This window comes from Xiphophorus hellerii, chromosome 1 (assembly GCF_003331165.1).
Source record: "Xiphophorus hellerii strain 12219 chromosome 1, Xiphophorus_hellerii-4.1, whole genome shotgun sequence".
Taxonomy (NCBI): Eukaryota; Metazoa; Chordata; class Actinopteri; order Cyprinodontiformes; family Poeciliidae; genus Xiphophorus; species Xiphophorus hellerii.
The window spans coordinates 21,518,009-21,530,668 of NC_045672.1; the positions used below are offsets into that span (position 1 = coordinate 21,518,009).

Consider the following 12,660-nt stretch of genomic DNA (forward strand, 5'->3'; position numbering starts at 1 on the left):
TCGTGAATCTCAGCTCACGTGGAGTCATAAACTGTGATGATAAATAGTCCTGCTCGTTTCCTTCCTCTTCCCTTTGGACTGAATTCGCAGGCCACTGCGCATCCAGTGAGTTTAACACAAATTGCTCCGAGCTGTGTGTTAATTCTATATTTAGTTGGCTCTAGAGGGATGGAGTTCAAATGTGTCCAACAAGCTTGTGGTTTCCAGAGAATGACCCAATACTCTACTAAGCAGACTTTTTTTTTTTTTTTTGTCTGGGATTTAAAACCTTTTTGGTGATCCACCAATCAGAATTTTAAGGTCAACTCCATTCTTCAGTTTTTGGTTAAGTTTTGACTTGCCAGTAGAGATTTTAGCTGATTACTATTTCTCTTTTAGAACAATAAGAAAATATGAAGCCAGAATTAAAAATATTTTTTTAAAGGCCTTCTTGCCATTTGTCATCACAATGAAGATAAAATGAAGAATGGACATTTTAATTTATAGTTAGGAGCTTAGCGTAACTAGCATTAATGCAGCCCAAATGAACTGCAGAAATATCCTGACATGTTGTAGGAAACAGATTCTTTATTAATATACTACTCATGACTTTATTGTTCAACACAATGCTAAAGCTGAACATATTCAACATAAACAACATTATGAGATAAATACAAACAAAAGTATTTTTTGTTTGTTACTGCACCTCTTAGTGTTTAGTTATGGTGGGTTCAGTGACAGTGACTGGAAAAAGTTTGTATTTTGAACTTTCCAACTGGCTGGTCAGAGTCAGAGTCAATCCAGCTCACTTTTAGCCATTTTGGTGCATTTGCACTCTACATGTTATGTCATGTATTAATAGGATGTAAAAAATGTAAAACCTGTATCACAGAACTAGTTCTTTGGTTTTACAACACTGCTGTTCGTCTATCTTACACATATGGCATTTGCTATAATGAGTAACACATAGCAGCTAATCATTTACTCTTCTGTAAATTGGGGCATGGGGGAGAAATTAAATACAGATTCACTTTCATCCTGAAGGTCATCTTTCCAGTGCCGTCTTGCAGTTTACTACTGATCTCGTCTTTTGCTGCTTTAGCACGTTCCTATGGTCAGCACCAGCAAATCACAAGTCACAGAAAAACTGTGTCACAGCACAAAAACACCCCTTCATGTGTAGGAAGAAAAAATGGAGATGGTTTAAGGTGAGATGACTGAAAAGTGTTGCAGTGCTAAACAACATGAGAGTGAGAGGAGAATAAGGAGATGAGAGAAATGCTAACCAGGGAGGCAGAAATGTTTCCTGGCACAGAGCCACCGACTCTCTGCAAAGGACAGAGCCGTTGGGCTATTATTCACACACAGGCCTGGGCAATTTCACAGACTCAACACACATACACTCATGTCCTATTTACAATTCATGCAGCACGCCTCACAGTCAGCCATTCTGCATCACCCGAAGCTGTAGTCATACTGATGCACGCTGACCCTTCTATGGAGAAGGAGCAGGAGGTGGAAGACTCACAGGGGTTCCACCAGCACTAAAAGCCTTTAACGCACAGAGGAAGTGGCGAAGAATACCAAACACAGACGATAATACAGCAGAGGTCAGAGGAAAGCTTTGCAAAAGAAATGCTGTTTGCCTGAAGTAGACACCAATCATAAGACTCAATGGCATAAAGCTTTAAAAACAACCAGGAAGCTGCACCAGGAGAAAGTAGGTATGCTATAAATGCACACATGTATTAGTGCATTCAGTGTTCTACATGCCATGCACTAATAACACTCATGAGGCTCATTAAGAAGCCTGACTGAAAGGCTGATCCCCAATCATAAAAATGTAAGACTCATATAATTGGACTGCAGGAGCTCAGTGATACGCAGCTGGTACATGAATTCTCTCCGCTCTCTGAAGTCTGTAATGATTCAGCAGCGGTTAATGCTTCCAGCAGCTCTGGCTGCTTGATGTTTTATTCTGACATTGGAAAGGCCAATAATCAGAAGTGAAGTGATCCTTTGGTAAGAGCAGAAATCATGGTCAAACACAACGCTAAAATATCGTCATCATGCTTTTAACAAAGGCTGAAAAAATAAATCTTAAAAGGGCAGAACACCTGCAAGTCAAGGAAAACACTAACAGTAAGCCGACTGAGGCTTCGCTGTGTGTGCAGAGATTAGTTCCTCTACTATTACACAGTAAAAAATAGTCATTAAGGCCATAACAGCAAGCTAGGGAACCTGTGTTATTTTCTCAGCTTTCAATCTGGTTGTATGTGATTTAAAATCCCCATACATGACACTGGCAAGCTAATATACATGTGTGAACAGAAAAGAAACAGACAAATTTGGAGTTGGAAATAAGAAGTTTTCTCACAGGATTTGTTTTCTGTTTGTAGTGTTGTACTAGGTAATAAAGTCATTGTTTTAATTATTTAACCATAGCAATCATTTAATAACAAGGACACATCTATTTGTGTCTGTTTACTGATTCTATTGTTCAACTGCTACAGTATGGAGGAAAAAAAGCCTTCGGGGTCTCAGGAGGGAGGCAGGAATTCAATAGGCCTCCCATTGCCCCCGTACGTCGGCGTCAGAGCAGGAATCTGGTTTCTTTATCTCTGGAAGCTGTAACAGCACCAGCTTGGCGCATTCACAACCTCAGTCATTTGCAATGCAAAAGGAGCCTTATCTGTGCCTGCCTGTAATCTGCCTGCCGCTTCCTCTTTCTGCCAGGCAATCTGTCTGGATGAGATCTCCCAGGTCCACGCGCCCGCACCCCAGGGGAGTAGGCGTCGTTATGGTTACTAGGCCAATTACAGTGACAGAGCGGGAGGCAGCCGGTTAAAGCGAGGGCTGCGCAGATGGCTGTTTTAGCTCTCCTCCCTCGTATTCTGGTGGCAGCCCTCACCCACATCACCAAGCCTCTCCAATCAGAGATCTGGTTGAGCAAATAATACACTGCTCAATGATTGGTTTGATTATTTTCATTGCTATTTTAATGAGGTCTACATTATAGCAAAAAATCACTAAAAATCACTAATCCACTAAATAAGATCTTTAGGCTATTCCCCCTGAAGAACCAGCTCAATTTGTAATAATATGTTTTGCATATGCTTTCCCCTTTTTTTTCTGACTGACAGAAACAACCAACAAGGGGAGCAGCTGGGACCATGTGCACACAGACACATTTGAGAGCTCTGACACACCCACCCACACAAAATGATCTCTTTCCAGTGTTAAGAAGTTCAGCTTTGCAGGAACTGGGTGTAAGACTGAAACAAAAAAAACCTGATCTGTTATTTTATAGCTACAAGCAATGAGTAAATCAAGACTTTTATAGACTCATGCTATATATAACAGAGTTCTGCATCATCGCTTCCGTCTCTTCGTTTAATGCGAGAATATTTCTAATAAACCTGTCATTTTATATCAACTGTAATACATCCACCCACATATCTAAACCCCAAAAGGCAGTTAGGCGACAGGGTTCTGCCCTTGGTAATGGCCAAATACAAAACACTGACCTACTTTTCCAAATTACAGCAGTACAATTCTCATGTTCTGATCACCAGTGCAGTCTGGCCAAGTCTAGAGTCAGGTGGATAACGGTTTCATTTCAATTTGCAAGAAATAGTGGCGGCTCAGTGACCTTCCTACCACCACTGTGTGCTTAATGGATTTTATACAAAGTGAAAAAAGGGCTGCAGAATAAAGATAACTAATCATCTGTTCAATGCCTACAAATAATTATTTTAATCTGGCCTTTCACACAGCAACACTGCCATGTTCAATTATAACAGGCAGAGCAAAAAAAAAATTTGATATGGGTAACTACTTTTCCCCAAAAGGTCACATGAGTAGATGTGATTGTTGTTGAGGACTGGATATACTGTATAATGTTATTATTCTAAAAATATATTAAATTTTTAACTCTAAGAAATTGGGTTTTTCTTGGCTGCTGTTAACAGTAGTCATGGCAACAGAATAATAAGAAGTGATAGATTATACTGACAACTGGAACCTCCAATTATCTTAGTGTAAGCGACTGTCTGTTGGAAAAAGAAATGGAAAAGAAAAATGCACAAAGTCCTGTCCTCCATTGGATGTATAGTCTGATTATGTTGTTTCAAGCTGTAATTTGTGAGGACTGCAGTTAAACAAACAGAATCACATTACCACTAATATATTAGGAGTTTGCATTAGGGTCTTATTCACGCTCTGTAACCTTCATCTTGGGCTCAGTATAACATCTGATTCAGGTTTGGGACTTCATCCAACAGCCAGAAGATCATATTGGAATGCAAAGTGACAATTGGATATAAGAGCAAACAAATACTGCAATTCAAAGAGTCAGTTGCTATACAATTAATACACACACTGATGCTGCAATTGTGGTATATTCTGCAGCCCTTACTCAGTTTACTTTAAGCATGAGCTAGCATTGGTGTGCACACACAAGGGTGCTGAGGTAGTCCCCCAAAATGATTACATTTACACTTTTTTTTTCCAAATAAAAGCACCATGTTCAGATTTGCATGCAGAATAAACACTTTAGGATAATTAATTTCTGATTTTCTATTGACCACCATGGGCTGGCTCTAGAATGCCCAGGCTGGGTTTAGGTGGTGCATCATCTTTGTTAAGCAAAAGCCAAAATCTGAAAGGGAAACTTTAACAGAGAGTTGGATAATTCAAGACCTTTTAAGCCCTTTTAGTCAGCTGATTGAGTAACCCTCATTTGTCTCCCATATAAAACAATACAAAACATCAAGCTGGTTCCCACAGGAAACCCATGCTCTGCTCCGTAACTCCTCCTTCAAACCCATTTCCCCTCTGTCTGCTTTTCTCAAGGACCCATGAGAGTCTGGCACACATCCAGTTACAATCTCAACTCCCTTTACTTCTCCAGTTTCAAAAATTAATGTTCCATCCAACCTCCTGCATAACTTATGTCCTTCCACTGACTAGATATCTGCTCCTCCACTTCTGATAAGACCAACATGAGGGCTTCAGAGTACGGGACCGATGGAAGTCACATTTTGCAAACTGTAACGAGGAAATCAGACTAGTCTATTTACAAAAGGGGGCCTGGCGAGAGCAGAGAGATAAGTGGGGGATGGAGGAAGGTGGCAGAGGGTGAGCATAACATGTGGGAGGAATGTAGCCATGCTGCTGTTCTCTGATCACACAGTGGTATTAAAGCAAGACGAAGCTCCAAGGCAAAAGGGCAGCCCTTGAAATTAGGTTTGCTAATGTTTGAATAGATGGCCTATTAAAAGTTGACAGTGCTTCAGAGGATCAGGGATCTGGTTTAATTACTTTACTTGACACAGAAAACACCACTCAATAAGTCAGAGTATAAATATGATGAGTGGGCAAGACTAGATGGAGGACACGCCAGAATCTAATAATATCATCAAAAGGGAACATCTGTGAACAGTTTCATCTTGTTATCAGCTGCTTCAAATTAGAGGACAGCGCAAGATTTGGAAGCAGAATATGCAAACAAAACTCCTGTTTAGTGGTGGGGCCATATGGGTGGAGCGTGTCAAAAGCTTCAGATCTGAGGGTGGGGTGGGGCACAGACCATCTGTCCTGTTAGAACCAACCTCAAGTTTATTTACTTAATGCATGCGCATGAAGCCTGCGCCAGCATTTTTTTATGTTTTGTTCCTTCAGCAATACTTTACCTTACAATTTAAAAACACACTTTGGCAGTTGTTTTTAAAATGCTCTTCACATTAAAACAAGATCCATACATATTTCTCATTTTGTGAAATTGTGGGGGAGAGTTTCACCTTGAAGCTAGCAAGAGTTGGCCATTTTTTAAGTGAGAACACAAAAGTTCACAAGCAATTAATGAAATCAATTTTTCTAGTTAAGTAACAGACTTAAACTATAACATTTTATTGGGATGGAGGGAGAGAGAGGCAACTATTCATTGACAACCATTTGATTTGACATTTTGATTTAATTCAGAACAAAACAGGAGAAAAAAAGTTTGATAATTCCTTTGAAGAAAAGGAATTCTCACTTTAGTGTTCCTTGGTATTTGTAAATGAAACCAAAAAACCAACATTCTGCTTTTATTTAAACAAAAACTAGGGTAAGACGCATAATGAAGAGACTTGCTTAATGAACCAGATGTGGTCACTTCCCACACACCACTGAAAAAAATATCTGGACTGATAAAGGGTCATATTTCATATACTTCCTCTATGTTAAAAAAGGAGCCTTCACATGTAAACAGGATGCTGAGCTGGGCGCAGGGGAGACCAGCTTCCACTTATTTTCAATAGAAGGAAGAAGAACGATTTGACGGAGAATCAAGCAAAAGACCTTGTGATTGAGATAAGACTCAATCAAACAAAGATGCAAACAAGCATTGGCTGGTCTTTACATGTTTCTTATGAGGGTGCCATTATGTCAATCATGTTGCTTAGACTCTGTAGCAAAACAGATAAGGAAAGTCTGTTGATACGAGCCCCAGACAAAACCTTTGGGCACTATTTAAAGAGGGATGCAGGCAAGTTTGTCTAAAAAATAAGGGATGATCATCATTAGTTTGTGGAGCTACGATAAACAAGAGACAGTTAAAGAACTGTGTCTCATGGGAGTTTAAGGGTAAGCAAGTGTTATGTGAGAGTTCTCTCTCTGTCACTGTCAGAATACAGTTTAGAGGAAGGAAAACAGGAGTCTGACCTTTGACTGAGTAAATCATGTTGTATTGTGTAAGGCATACAGCCACTGCCATGACCTCATGCCTGCTTTTAGCCTGGATTCCTGCCTTATCCGCTCCGAGTCTTTGCTAAATGGATTACAGTAACAGAATCATGACCCTCCAGGGCTGCTATACATGTATGTCTGACTTTATTCAAAAGCTCATTCTATCTTCAAAAAATACATTATTCCAAAAGAGAAATTCGGTTCTGACACTGTATTATTCTAAGCATGTCAGTATGGAGGTGCAGTGGAATAACTTCCTTGCTATTGGATGCCTGAGAACAATTTATTGTTAGCTTGATGTAAAAGTAATTTAGTATTTATAGGGTCCCTGAAATTCTTGGTCCATACCTTACATTTTTAGATTTCAAAAACTTCTCCAAGAAGAGATTGGCCTAACATAACCCCCTCCACCCAGAGCACTCAAAAAGTTGCATTTATAAAATTATGAAACATTTGCTTGCAACTTTGCTTCTAAAAAATACTTTATCAAAAAAGTTACATTGTTATGAGACATTAATAAATAACTCCTTCAGTTGATCTCAAAGAATGATCCACAGAAGAAAGGAGCAGTGAATGTGAAGAATTCATAGAGCAATTCCCAAGTGATTCCTAAATATTTCCTTTTTTAAAAAAAAAAAACTTGACATATCTACTGAGATTTAATAACAAACCTCTAAGTAAACCACCAAAAGCAGATCAAATAATGCATTCACTGAGATCTGGAAAACTCGCTAATACTTCAGCGTAAACTTGACCTCTGTTTGAACTGTGGATGGGTGCTGGTGGTATTCTGTTCATCTGAGTGGACAACAAAAGCTTTTAAAATCATTCTGGATTATGGCTGGGCCATTTCACCTAAACTCCATGCAGAAGCTTTCATTACCATTTACCATATGTCTATCTAAGTGGACTGTAAGGATAAGCCATGAGGATTGACAGGAAATCACTTTTTATACATATTAACTACTTTTTTTTTCACTTTACTAAAATGCAGAGTGGAGTTTACACATCCAATAGGTGTGGTGATCACTGCAGTACAGGCTAGTATACCAGAAGTGGGAGACCTGAGCTTAGAGCCTCTCAGTAGCCTTTTCCCAAAAAGCATGTAGCTGCTAATAAGTGTGGTTGGGCCTGACAGACTCACAGACTGCTGTAAGCCCTGCACATAGTGGCTGGGATTCATCCTCTTATGTCCAGAGGGAAGGGGATTTGGGACTTTATTTAGTGCCATTTAGAAAAGATTACCCCTTAACTGCAGCCTTGCTCTCTGGCAAAATAAAATCATGGATAAAAGGGCAGATCAGACTGCCCAAAACAATGTTGGAAGCTTTGTTCTGGTTGAAGAAATCATAACGGGGGACAGATAATAAGGCCCAGAAAGTAAAAAAAAAAAAAAATTGAAATAAGGAGTTCTGAAAGTTTGGGGGATGGTTGGTTTGTAAAGTCCAAACAGAGAAGTGAAAAACAGAATCGAAAAGAAAGTGAGTGACTTCACAATTCCACAAAAGGACATTGGCTTTATTTATACCACTTCAAACAAAGACCAGATACTTTTGTGTCCTTGTATTTTCCACTGACATCCAATCACCATCCAAACCATTTAACATCAGAGATAGGGGTTCAGAGTCAGAGAGTTTTGTTAGGGAACACTGGGATTTTTATCCTTTAATGGTTTCCCATTTCACAAGGAACTAAAGAAGACAAACCTTTTAAATGTAGCCACAATGGAATGACTCTCTCAATATTCTTTTTGTTATACACAGTCCTCCCATTTCACCAAGCCATCTACACCTGTGACACTACTTAACCCCAATGGGCTACAGGCAGAGTCACAAAGGCTCTTGGCCTGCCTTTGGTTCATGATTTTACGTGTTTCTCTGGTTGACCTCAACACTGCATTGTACAGCTGCCGCCTTACTGATTGGACACTAGAACTGGAGGGGAGTTTAGAAGAAAAGACAGACCGGCTGTGTGGGTCTCAGACATACAACGCTGAAGGCTTTTGTTTAAGTTGGAGACAGTAGGCTGAATAGAACCAGGAGCAGAGAACAAGTAAATAAGAAACGAAAACTGTGGCACACATAATAGCCGTTCTGTCTTTGGGGAGAAGATGACGTCTTCGTGGTCACAGTGTCCATCTCATGAGATTCACAGTTACCAAGAAAGACAAGAGGGCTGAACGTCAGGACCAGTACAGCAAATACAAAAATCCCCCTAAGTCACAGCCGCTTGTATGTCCTTGTGATCTGCATTAGAGCAGAGACATGTGGTTGGACATGTGTGGAGGCAAAAATAAGGTATAATGACTAAAAACTGAGAGACCACCTCCATATGCTGCTCTTAGACCTTTGGCTCAGTAGACAATGTTTCCACTACTAGTAACATCTCAGTCAGCTGCCAAAATATCTTAATTTGGTATTTTAAGTACTTCAAATTGATACACAGTGTATTCATAGCCTTTAAACATTGTTTTTAAAAAGAAAAAGAAAATGCAGTGTTCCCATCTATCCAGTCTAGCTGATTCTGTACTACAGAAGTACCTTTAGCTACAGAAAGGGAAAGTGATTTATTTCACTTCCGTCTATGTATGTAAAAAAAGATCAAGCTCTGTCAGTTTTCCCAACATATTATTTTACATGTAGGCCTCCAAGTTAAACTTTGCTGTCATCTGACTTAAATCTCTCATATTCCCTTCTTTCAACAATTCTATCCTTAATGCCAGAAAGTCCAGATTTATGGAGAAGATGACTATTGGTTGTCTTATCAACAGATTCTTCCATCAGAGATGTGACTTTCTGGAGTTCCTCCCGAGTTAGCATGGATTTCTTGGTGGCTTCCTCTGATTAATGCTTTCCTTGTCCAGCTTGTAAATGGGTAGACACCCACATATTTGTAAATTTGCAATGCTGGCATGCTCTTTTCCTTTTCATATGATACAATGGAGCATGCTACAACTTCATCCCTGACCCTCTAAAGCAGAGGTCTCATACTCCAGTCCTCGAGGGCCGCTGTCCTGCAACTTTTAGATGTGACTCTGCTGCACCACACCTGAATAGAATAATTAGGTCACTAGCAAGACTCTGGAGAACTGATCTACACAAGGAGGAGGTAATTAAGCCATTTCATTCCAGCGTTTTGTACCTGTGATACATCTAAAAACTGCAGGACAGCGGCCCTCGACGACTGGAGTTTGAGACCCCTGTTCTAAAGTGTTCCTGGGTCTCCGTGATGCTGTTTGCAATTTCTTTCAGTGGATTTTATTTAGGGTTATTATTGGAAAGAGAGTGCTGAACACATAGGCCTACCACACTTTTCGGATTTTTATTTCAAATAAGGCTTAAAATTGTTCAAGGGGTACATATACTTCTGGAAAAAACAGCAACACCTAAGCTTTTTATTGTTTCTGCATCCAATAAGTAGCACTGGATTAAGGTTTGTAATGAGTATAAAACAGGAGGGGGATCACTTTACTAGAGTACTGCAGTGGGTGTGCACTACAAAGCCACAGGGGGTGACATCACATGCAGCCAAGCAACTGCAGAGCTTTAGAGGAAGCAAGAAATTAAGGAAAGGACTGGTGGGATCAATGTACGTAGCAGTATATTCCCAATGTCAGCAAAAATACCAATGCTATGGATTATGTGAAGTAAAAAAAACAAAAAACAGGCAAACCGATAAAAACTATCAGAGATCATCCCAACTTAATACATGATGCAACATGTTTGCCTCATCTGTGTTACTTACGTTCAATTTCCCCGCTAAGTCTTTGCTTAATCCTTCTGCCTTTACCTACAAACACTCTCACACTGCAGCACCTGCTGAAGAAGCAGAATGGCTGCTCAAATTAAACCACGAGGACGGGCGTAACTAGGCAACAGCAATGCACAGCATTTCTCCATCTTCCTGCCACAGGAGTTGCATGGAGGGGGTGTGGTACATGAGCACAAGAGCAATGTGGCCCAGAGGCTGAAAACTGGCTATTCATCAAAACTTTACCCTTGTCCTAGTGATTTCTGGCGGTTTTATCCACAAGGAAGTAGAGTGGCATGTTGGCATTTTTAAAGCAGTACCAACTCTTACAATCCTGAATGATTTACATTGTTTGTGCATGCCAGCAAGCGAGGGAAAAGGTTTACAGCCGCTCGATGGGGTTGGGTGTTAAGCAACTCATTAAGTCTTCCAGAGAAAGGAGCAGTCACTTCCAGACATTGTTGTTGTCAGTGTAAATAGTACAGCTGAAGACAACCTTACAGAAAGCAACACCTTCACGTAAAACATGAAGATAAAGAAGCTGGAATATTTGCAATTTGAAGCTATGGACAGAAACCCAGCAATAATGTTGAACATCTCTAAGGTGTTTTTGTCTTCCACAACTTGATACTTCACTCAGAAGTGCAGAGGAAGTGTTGGGGGATGTTTGAAGAATGTGTTTGTGGTTCTCCTGCAATGACATCATGTCTGCCCTTTACAGCTGAACTAAGGGGCAGGGCAGAGGGAAAAGGGACCAAAGATGTGACCTCCTGCAATATCTCCCCCCAATGCAGCTGGAGCCAGTGGCAAAAGAGAGAGAGAGAAAAAAAATCTGTCACTTAGCAAACAACTGATTTCATTAACCACAGGCAGAAGGCTAGGATCCCATATGAGACATTATGATGACAGAGAAGAGAAGGGAAAAACTAGCCTTCTAGCACAAACACCAATATTTCATCTTCAAATTTTCTGAGTTTTATTGATTTTTTAGACATTTTATAAAGTATAGATACAGAAGTTCACTATGAAATGGAATAACAGCTGGATGGACAGACGAAATAATGAACAGCTGGATAGCAATATTTTTTTACAATCCATTTCCTTCTCCATTCTTATCCCAAAAATCTAAAACCAAACAAACTTTTTGATTCTTTATAAATATTTCATTTAGTGTATTTCTAAATAAAAGGGGAAAAAAAAACTACCAACATCATTTATAGCCATGTTATAACCATTTAGACAATTTCTGACTAGCGTCTTCTATCCAGAACTTTTTGTTGTCATTCCTCTGCAACATGGTGAGACCTTCAAGCAAAAGAATCATGGGAAAATTGTGCAGCAGCAGCAGCTGAGACAGCCCAAACACCACCTCCTCTCTCTCTTTTGTTTTTCTTTTTTACAAACCTCTCTAGAGAAATGGCCACCGGAAGACTGAGGAAAGAAGCAGGAACAGAGGGCTGTGAAACATTCCTTTAAGCCTCAAAAAACCCTCAAAGAGACGAGGAACAGATTTCTGGCAAACAACACCATGAAGTAAGCTTTGGTTGCTGTTCTGACTGAAAGGACACAGGAGAAATGAGTAAATCAGAGGAGGATATGAGCAACCATGAACAAGCTAGTAAATTTTTACTGTTTTTTTTTTTTTTTTATCCTCATAAACTGTGACACGAGATCCACATTTGAGAGCAGCACACTTCTCCCTGTCTGAATTACAACCCAGTGACAAACTGCTGCTGCAAGAAGAAAATTGGAAGCAGCATGATCCGATAGAGGGGGAATAAGTTCAACTATTGTCCCGGGAAGAAACAGACACATCCTTTATCAGGCTCTCAAGGCCGTTTTTAACCACGCCGCTCAGCATTCTTTCCATTCCCAAAGGGTTGTAACTCTTCTGGCGTCAGCTGTAGGCTGTCCACATGTGAGCGGGAAGGTTCAAAATTCAAACCTGCTCCCGCCCTTCTCAACCGAACCAGAAATTCTTGTTTTCACCGTCTGAGAGAGCTCAGAAGACAACTTGATGAGATTTAAAACTGACATCCTGAACCTTAAAATGTATTGGATACAAAATGAGGATATCCAAAAATATAGGAAAATAACAAAAATAAATCCGAAGAAGTTCTGTTTTTGTATCTTAAACACTCTCCACAAAACACAAAGCAACAGAATCTTAAGCGTGGGCTAGTACGATACCCTTGGTTAGTA

General features: G+C 40.0%; 1 protein-coding gene across 3 annotated transcripts in view; it reads right to left on the reverse strand.

Annotated features, from left to right (window-relative positions):
* Positions 1-12,660, reverse strand: part of LOC116718621 (protein bicaudal D homolog 2-like) — a 43,942-nt gene that overhangs the window by 30,288 nt on the left and 994 nt on the right. The window lies entirely within an intron of this gene.